Raw genomic sequence first — 8,609 nt, forward strand, 5'->3', positions numbered from 1 at the left:
AGAATGATTTCCGTTGTGTTTAGAGGTAATGTATCACATAACAAAATTCATTCCACACACTCTCTGCCCCTAAATGACCCAGAACTATGTAACCCCAAGGAGATGACCTAGATTCCTGGGGCTCTGTCTGCTGGCAGCTCAGGGAGAGGCCCACTGTCCCTGCTAGGGAGGAGGAGCCAAAGCAAACTCAAGAGTCTGCCCGGCAACCATAGGGAGTGAGATGCCCCACCTGGGGAGTTCAGGAGAGGGGAGAAGCAATTTTTCTGGAGGAGTCTGGAGCCAGCAGGGCAAGGGGAGGACTGGCTGTGTGGGAGCGAGTAAGCCCCAGGCCTGCATGCAGGGTTACCCCTAAGAACTGGCCTCTAGGGACCCAAAAGCAAGATCCTTCAGCTGGGCTTTTCCTTTCTCCACTCCTGATTCCCAGTTTGTGGAGTTTGCTGGGAAACTTCCCCAGCCAGGCTGAGTTAGCTCTCCAGCACCCTGGGTGAGACCAGTCACCACATGGTCAGCTCTGCTCTGTCTGCTAGTTCCCGGCTGCTGCCTGCTGGGTGTGTGTCTAGACGCTGGGCTAGGAGACTACAGTTTGGATTTTAGTACAGTTGTGTAATCTGCACCTTGAGCCTTGCTCCCCTTTGTGGTGTGGGGAAATCCTGGGACCGAAGCAGCCTGATTCCTGCCTGAAGAGGATCCCTGCTAGCAGAGATCAGCCCCTCTGCAGTGACTGAGGAGTCCAGAGTCATCTCTGAGCCGGAGGATCATTCATGGAGTTTGTGAGTGCACCATCTTTCAGTCAGTCAGGGAATTTGTTTTGGGGACCCCCTACTCCCTGTACTGTGTTTTCAAGCCAGGGAGTAAGGGTTTGGGGATTGTATAGCCTGCTGCATATTAAACCTGTGGAGGGATTTACCATCTTCTCCCGCTTGTGGGTCCTTCGTGCTGTACTGAACCCGGTCAGCCACACTGCTAAACCACTACAGAGAAGAATTTTGTGGTCATGGGTCATCAAGGGCCACAACAAAGTACGCGTACCAACGGGACAGTAATCTTACATTTGCTACATCGAGTCATGTGAGTGGGGCAAGTCACAGGTATTAGCAGCATGGGCACCAGTGAACCTATAAATAGTGCTTTACCCTGTTATGTTCTTTTTGTCTCCTGTTTAATATCATTATTGTGTTGAACATATTGTATGTGTTTGTGTTATTTCTTGGAAGTCTCCAACTATCTGGCAAGTACGTGGGGATTACTCTGTGATTAGAATTTTCCTCCCAAGCTGCCTTAGTGACCCTGCCAGGAAGGAGTGAGGCGGGTGGCGGCACCACCAAATAGCTTTATAGGGAAAAATAATGAGGATACACCCTGCTGAGTAGATGGTAGGATCCAGAGGAACCTGTCCATCAAAACCTGTAATCGGACTGGCATTAAAGAAGGTAACCGGGTGGAGAGGGGGCGCTACAAGTAGAAGCTGTGACTAGTTACCACCTAGTCCAAGCCGCTGAGGGGCATGCAGGGTCCCATCACAACAGACCACTGTCTGTTCCAAGAGTGGGACAGGACCAGTCTATGACTGGTCTGATAACCCCTGTTTCTGTGACAGGAAGCACTTCTCTTCCCAACTCAAGAACCAGACAGGGTTAGATTCTCAGCAGGTGCTAGTTGGCATAGATGCACTGAAGAAAACAGGGATACAGCCGCTGCACCAGTGCAGGATTTATCCCACATTTCTTACAGTGAATGTTATGTCCCAGAAGGTCTATTTGGCCAAACAGGTGTTTTCAAGCTTTACTATCTATGGGTATGTCTACACTAGCCCCCTAGTTCAAACTAGGGGGCTAATGTGGACATACCATATGGTTCTCTACAGTCTTAGCTAGAAATCCTGCACTCCACATTTCCCATGAACTACAACATATAGGTATCATTGTGTGCTGGTAGAGCTGCTCCAACCTTACCTGTAAGATCAATTGTGTTACCCTGACAAGGGGGTTCCCATCTACATATTTATCTGCATTTTTATCAAAAGCCAGTCATTGGCCAAGGAGCTTGAGAAAGCCTCAGGTAATTGAGACATTATGGACTATGGAAACAGACCCAGTTTGAGAAAGAAAGTTAATGTAATTATCTTAAATTAATTAATAAGAGGGAAACATTCCACTTAAGAGGTCAACTCCATTAACTAATGCAATCTCATTCTGTTGTAGTGTAATTGCGTAGGCAATGCGCTTTCCAGCCGAGATCTGAGGCTCATTACAAGGAGAACAATACAACTGGGTTCCTTTCCATGGCATGGCATCCACACGTTTCTTACCTTACATGCTGATACCTAATAATTGGAGTACACTGCTTGCACATTTTCGGTAAATATTAAATGAGATGTAAAAGGAGCTGCCTCTTTGATGAGCATTTTGAAAGCACTGGAAGGTTCTTTCTATACATCTACAAGTTTTCCGTACACTTTGCTTTACCATTGTCATTTTCTTAATGCCAACTGCTCCCTCGTTTTCCCCATAATCAAAACACAGACAGATTTTGCTAGTCCGCTGCAGTTCCCTGTTTTATATTATATTTCATGACTGCTGACATACAACAAATATACACAGCAATCACAGTAGCTTGCCCTGAGAGACCACGTTACCAACAGCTGCTTAATTCAAATTGCAGCTTCTTTAGAAAATACTTTTACAAACATTGACACTCCAAAAAAAGAGGTCTTTTTAGCCTTTTATGAAGCTAGGCATTTATATTGTTAATATTTTTCTGCATGACGTGATACAAATAAGAACATTCTGAAAGTAAATTGGCAGAGTATTTATTGCTGTTTATTTCTAAGCAGCTATAAGCCAATAATAATAGAGAATCCTCTTCAAGTGAAGGCTAAATTCCTTTTAGTTAGAAAGATCAACTGGGAGTCGGAAGCTGTGTTTTGTCAAACAGATGCACAGTGTCACCTTATAACGCCTGTGCTAATAGAATAATGGGGCTGGAACTGTGGCTAGCTCAGCAGATCATTACAATAATCCTGGCCTAGGGAAAACAATTCTGTATTAAGCATTAGAGCTCTGGAGACAGTCCATTCCCTGGCAGGTCCCTCCACGTGTGCAACACACACACACACATTCTCTCTCTCTCTCTCTCTCTCTCTTTCTCATGTTAGCACTTAATCCTCTAACTGACCACAAATGCCACAAGAATTCAGCCAAACAGAGGCCTGGGTTGTCCAGTGGAGCTGGGACTCCTCTCTGAAAGCTCAGACGCAATTCAGCCCCTTTTGCTCTTTGCTAACTCAAGATGTAAGCTATTGGTGCACATACACTGAAGTCATACCTACCTTGCATCAAACACACATGTACTCCACATGTGTGTGATAGCGCTGGGCTCTCCATGGGATGCATTGTATTTATCATGTGTCTTTGACCCCCTCCTGGCCTCCAGTCTGCCCTCTATTCCCTTTCCACAGGGCCTGCTTCTAACAACACCAGCCCCCTGGGCAGCTTCACACAGCAAAAACTGGGGGATATAGGGAAATGTTCCCTTCTTCCTCACCAAACAAGGAATTTCTCCCAAAACTCTGCACTGATCCCGAGGCCTAAAACAAATACTATTTAATCCTGCAGCAGCACCAGCATTGAAAGCGAATACATTCTAATGCTTCTGAGTTAGAAAGGGGGGATTCCTAGCCTCTCCAAGGAGACACTCAGGTCAGGTTCCCAGCCCCTGGGCCCCAACACACCACATGTGAACTTCTCAGCATTACTAGTGAAGATTATAAGACATCGTTGTTATCTTATTTTCAAATTGCGCTTCTCTCCCTCCAGGGCTGTCCCTAGGGGGTGCAGGGTCTGGCACACCACCCCTGCTGCAGAATCTGCCTCACCTCTGCTCCGCCCCCGTCCCACCCCAGCTCTGCCCCCATTGCACCCCTTGTCCAAAGACTCCCTACCCTGAGTAATATGTGGTGGGGGATTACCAGGGTCTTGGCACAGGGTAGCATCAGGAATCACACTCACTGCAGTGGCAGGAGCCAGAGTGACCCAGCAGCCTTCTCTACTCTGCCCTGCTGCCCATCTCTCAGCCTGCTGTGCTTTGCTTCACGGCCATGGCAGTAAGTGGAATAGGATGGGGCCAGAGTCAGGAGGCTCCATTTCCTGGCACCATGCTGAGTATAGGGAGAAGGCAAGCCCTGTTGCTACCCCACACCAAGCCCCCCAGGTAATCTGCCAGGCCACCCTGGGCCTCCCGGGTCCTGTGCATAGGATGGTTGAGGCAGCTGTCATGGCCTCCCCACTCTTCCCCAAAGTGCCAGTTTGGAGCGGCTACCCCGAACCATCCTATGGATGAGATTGCTCTGCCTCCCTTCAAGCTTGTACGGGTGGTCTGATGGTCACTGAAGCCACCACTTTCATTGGCAGCAATGGAAAAGTGTTAGAGCGATATTTTCTCAGGACTAACAGAGTTTATGAGCTGTCAGGCCATTCCTGCCTCTTGGTGACTTCATCTCAGTGCTACGGCTGGCCAACACACAGAACTCCTGTCCCATGGAAATTCCAAAGGTGGTTTTGTCCTGGATCAGAACGGAGAGTCAACATTTTGGAATTTTTTTGCTGTCTGATCGCTGCCAAAATACTTATTTCATTTTCACCTTCCCAAAGCCATGTCACATGATAATACAGCAGACTCAGGAACATTGAATTCAAGCTCTGGGATAATTTCCTTTCAAAACTGTCTGGAATTGTCCCATTCCTACAAACTGTTTTGATGTTGCCTCAGCATTTTCTGTGGGGGATTGTTCCACCAGAATGTCATCAACCAACTCTCCGTGATTCCTCTCCAGCCTGCCACGTGGTCCCTCTCTCATGCTTGGTCTCCTTGCCTAGCACCCAGCATCTAGCCATCAGTGCCTCTCTGGGAAATCACTGCCCCATGCAATGTTATGACTACTGCCGTCAAACAATGCTCAATTACCTCCCAGTGTTCAGTGCAACAATTCTAGTTGTATAACAGCCCTGGACAGAGTCAAGCAAAACCCCCAGACTCAGCCATTTCCATGAAAAAGGATAGTGGTTGTTCCACAGCTACTGCAGCCATACATAGAAGAAAGCTTCATGCCCTTTCCAAACAGGACTATGTAAGGTTGCCAGGTGTCTGGTTTTAAACTGGACAGTCCAGTATTTGAGCTTTCTGTTTGGGAAACAAACTGAGAAAATAGAAATGAGAAAATGCAAATATCTGGTATTTTTTAAATAAGATGTAATGTAGATTGTAAGGTAATGTCAAGCATGTCCAGTGTTTTTACTGAAACCATCTGGCAACCCTAAGACTATGACTGGGAAAATACAACACCTCTGCTCCCTTGTGATGTGGGCAGAGTCTCATGACACCTCTCCCCAGTACTATCTCCTCCCCAGATAATTATCTATCAGCAGATTAAAGTCAGGTCCCACTATGAGTTTCAGGGCTTTAAGGCAGTGCATTCTCCCCATTCTTGCACTTGCCTTTTCACCCAATGCATGGCTGAGAGGGCTGCACTAGTGCTGCTGTCCAGGTTTTTCTCACCAAATAAGGAATGCAATGCAGTGAGCCCTTCACACCAGCCTGCTGTCAAGCTGCCCCACATGGAGGGAAATCACAGCCTAGCATATGAAGAGTGGTAACACCTTCCCAGCCCCTCAGCATTACCTCAGCTGGCAGCCAAACCACAGCTTTCAGCTATGTCTGACCTGCAGCAATTAAGAGCAGGCTGGGGAGGGTGGTTTTCAATGTCGTTGTATTCTCATTGTAATCACCATCCAGGGGAAGGTACCAGGAGACTGTGGGCAGGAACCTGTTCACTGTAATGTGGTGTTCAGTGTGTTTCCTGTCCTGCAGGCAGTGCTTAATTTCTGTGAGGGCCTGACAGGGCTGAGTGCTGGAACTCCAGGCTTGGCAATTCAGAGCCCAGCAACTTTAGGCCTGGCAGCTCAGAGCCCGGCACCTTTGGGCCTGGCAGCTCAGAGTCCCAGCACTGTCAGCCAGGATGTCTCCCAGGCCTCATCTGATGCTGGGGAGGGATCTTTAGATGAGTGCTCTTGGTTTGCCACACACTCAGGGCAGGGGAGGCAGGTGCAGAGGGGGCAGTGTGTGAGTGTTGCTTGGGCTGGACATCGTGCTGCAGTCCATGCATGTGAAAACACATGCAGCGTTATTGTGCACCACGCAGACTCAGCAGGCAGCCCCTGAGAACGGGTGGGATCCTGATGCCAGGCTCAGGAGAGGCCACACACACGTCTGGCCTTGGGAGGTGGAGGGAAGCCTGCCCCCCCCCCAGCACCTGCCACAGCTGGAAGCAGGCTAGCCACAAGGGCACAGGCACAACACCAGATACACCAAGGAGTGCTGCACACAACACACAGGCTGTGAGCCACAGATGTGTGTGTGGACCCCAGGGAGGGCCAGGCTGCTCCCGGCTCCTCTGTCACCCATGAGGGGATCCCACTGTGGCTGGACACTTCCCTTGCCTGCTTGGCTGGGACGGGGAGAGAAAAGTAGGCAGCATTGTCCCCTGGATACTTTGCGGCCTCTGTGAGGCAAGGTGTGCTGTGCAGGCCACACGTGACCTTGCTCCCAGGACATCCCCCTCTGGGCTGCAGACTGTTGGCTATTGCTCACAGAAGAGGGCATGGCCTCAGGGTCAGTGTCTGCCTGGACGACTGACCGCCTCCCCCTCTTTGTGTTCTCCACAGACGGACCAGCCAGGACTGAGGGATGAGCCACACCACCCAAGCCAGCTGCCACAGCCTGGGGGACCCGCAAGCACGCCGGGGTCCAGAAGACTTGATGCGGCAGCATGTCAGTGTCCTGTGCGACATGCAGCAGACTGTGGCACAGAAGAGCTGCAAGGACGCAGAATGGCGGAACCGCACATGGGACCAGCTCATGCAGCAGTGCGATAGCATGTGTGCCATCATGCGCAACATGCTGGCACACCCACCCGCTATCACTGTTCCTGTCTACCACCCTCCTACCCCCGCTACTATGCCCATTCCCCCTCTGGCTGCCCCCAAGTGATTCCTCTGCTCCCTCCCCAAGCAATGTCTCTGTTCCTTCCCCAAGCAATGGCCATGCCCCCTCCCCAAGTAAGACCTATGCCTGCTCCCCAAGCGATGCCTATGCCCCCTCCCCCTTCCATCCCTGACCCCGCTCCAGCCCGCCCTCCTGCCCAGTCGCCGGTGGTTCCTGGACCCACCTAACCTCAAGTCCAACAAGGTTTTCGCACCCAAGGTGGCACATCCAGCTATCCCACACACCACTCCCAGCCTCCCTCCCCTCCAGGTTATGAACCCTCTTCCCCCTCCCTTGCTGTTTTTTCTGAAAGATCAATACAGAGTTAATTTTGTTCAAAACCAAAAAGGCGTCTTTATGGAGAGGTCAGGGAAGGGGCAAAGAGAGGGGTTGTGGTGGAGAAGGGATAGGGCAGAAAGCCAGAGGCTCCTGTGGGGAGGTTCTGGGGAGAGTTATTGGGGTCCTTCAGAGAACCTTTCTTCAGGGCCTCCTGGATGCGGCATGATGGGCATGGTGGAGGCAGCTGTCCATGGCTGCTCAACGGTCTCCCCTCATGGCTGGACTCTGCCCCTCATTCCGGGAGGAAGGCCTCCCCCTTCCTCTCCACAATGTTGTGGAGGATGCAATACGCCGTGACCACCTCGGGGATGTTGTGCTCCCCCACCTGGAGACCGATCAGGAGGATCCTGAACCATGCCTTAAGGTGGCCAAAGGTGCACTGCATCTGAATCGGTCCCTGCTAGGGTCCAGGTAGCTGATGTACAGCTTCATTAACCACAGCATCAGGAGGTAGGCTGCATCCCCACAATGCACAGTGGCATCTGCACATCCCCAGTGGCAAAGTCACGGTGAGGGAAGAATATGCCCACCTCCAGCTTCCTGTACAGGCTAGAGTTCTGAAAGACGTGGGCATAACGTGCCCTGCCCGACCACCTGACAAAAATGTGCATGAAGTGTCCACAGTGGTCAACCAGGGCCTGCAGCACCATAGAGAAGTAGCCCTTCCTATTAATATACTGGGCAGCTCAGTGTATATGGATCAGTATATGGGTCCCATCAATCGCTCCCCCGCAATTTGGAAACCCCAGGGCAGCAAATCTGGCCATGATCGGGTCCAGGTTTCCCAGGCAGATGACCTTCCGCAGCAGGATCAAGTTGATGGCCCTCACAACCAGCAGAAGGAGATAAACAAACACACAAAACAGAGAATAAGAGAGGGAGTGCCTGAGCCCTTGGGAGGTGCCTGCCCCCCTCTTATCCCCTCCCTCCAAAACATCCCAGGAGCCACCCCTATGGGTATGGCTGCACTGCCACCCTAGTTCGAACTAGGGTAGCTAATGTAGGCATTCGAACATGCAAATGAAACCCGGGATTTAAATATCCCGGGCTTCATCTGCATGTTCCCGGGCGCTGCCATTTTTTAATGCCCGGTTGCCCGAACTCCCTGCCAGCGGCTACATGCGGCATGGGCTAAATAGTTCGAATTAACACTCTTAATTCAAATTACTGTTACTCCTCTTGTAATGAGGTTTAAACACCGTGAGGTCTGTGCCCCTTGCAGCTCCTACCTG

The 8,609-nt window shown here is 50.6% G+C and overlaps 1 long non-coding RNA gene across 1 annotated transcript; it reads left to right on the top strand.

The window, feature by feature from the left end:
• The first annotated feature begins 344 nt into the window (after positions 1-344).
• LOC149520730 (uncharacterized) lies at positions 345-7,362 on the top strand. The gene is made up of 3 exons (XR_016348363.1): positions 345-770; positions 2,202-2,357; positions 6,720-7,362. It is a non-coding gene; the product is annotated as an uncharacterized LOC149520730 (long non-coding RNA).
• The last annotated feature ends 1,247 nt before the right edge of the window (positions 7,363-8,609 follow it).

Source organism: Pelodiscus sinensis, chromosome Z (assembly GCF_052426305.1).
Source record: "Pelodiscus sinensis isolate ZL-2025 chromosome Z, ASM5242630v1, whole genome shotgun sequence".
NCBI classification, from domain to species: Eukaryota; Metazoa; Chordata; order Testudines; family Trionychidae; genus Pelodiscus; species Pelodiscus sinensis.